The sequence below is a fragment of the Palaemon carinicauda genome, chromosome 5, assembly GCF_036898095.1.
Source record: "Palaemon carinicauda isolate YSFRI2023 chromosome 5, ASM3689809v2, whole genome shotgun sequence".
Taxonomy (NCBI): domain Eukaryota; kingdom Metazoa; phylum Arthropoda; class Malacostraca; order Decapoda; family Palaemonidae; genus Palaemon; species Palaemon carinicauda.
The window spans coordinates 62,058,436-62,059,296 of record NC_090729.1 but is presented as its reverse complement, the minus strand read 5'-3'; positions in this window follow the sequence as shown (position 1 = coordinate 62,059,296).

Genomic DNA, 861 nt, shown 5'->3' with positions numbered 1-861 from the left:
TCTACTCGGATAACTAAAGCTACTGGCCCCGGAACGATGAGTCAACACATATTTAGCGGCCAATATGGCGGCGTTACTCACTTTCCTACCTTAATCTTCTAGAGATGAACTCGTAACTCCTTGGTACATGCCTTCTTGAACTCTTCAAGGAGCAACATTTCCCTCAATGACGCAAACAACACTACCTGACGATTCTTTATCCAGTCGTCGAACTGGTTCTCCTTAACCCGCGCAAATTCTACAAATAACTTGGAATGGTGTTTGTTGTCCTTTTTGAATTTTAAATGGTAGGCCTCGGGTATCAAATCATATGCCTTAAGGACCAGAGCTTTGACTTTCTGGTAGTTCCTAGCAATTCCTTCTTCCAAGACATTATACACTCGGATTGCCTTGCCCATCAACCTGCATTGGATAAATACAGTACACATTTCTGAGGGCCAAGACAATCGGGTAGCAACTCGCTCAAATGTCTTGAAGAAAACTCATGTTACTTCTTCGGTTACTTTAATGACAAATCAAATAAATCAAAACACCAATAGAAAAGGGGAACAGTCAGTTAGGTAAAAAATACTGAAGGAATAGTTTTCTTCAGCTGCTGCGACGATTATGGTATGGAGGCTTCAGGCTTGAGAACGTTGCTGAAGGGCAGCTGAAGTTCAGATGAAACTGGCATGATGACCGGATTCAAAGACGTCACAAAAGGGGTGGCATTAAAAAGGGACATCAGAGGTCTTCTTCCCAGAATTTGAGGTTAGTGTTGAACTAAGGCAGGCTGTAGGCAGTGCTGGCTACTTCTCGTCAAAAGCAGGGATGGCTGGCTGCTTCAATTTGTCTCTTATTCTCGGCCATAACAGGGTCTTT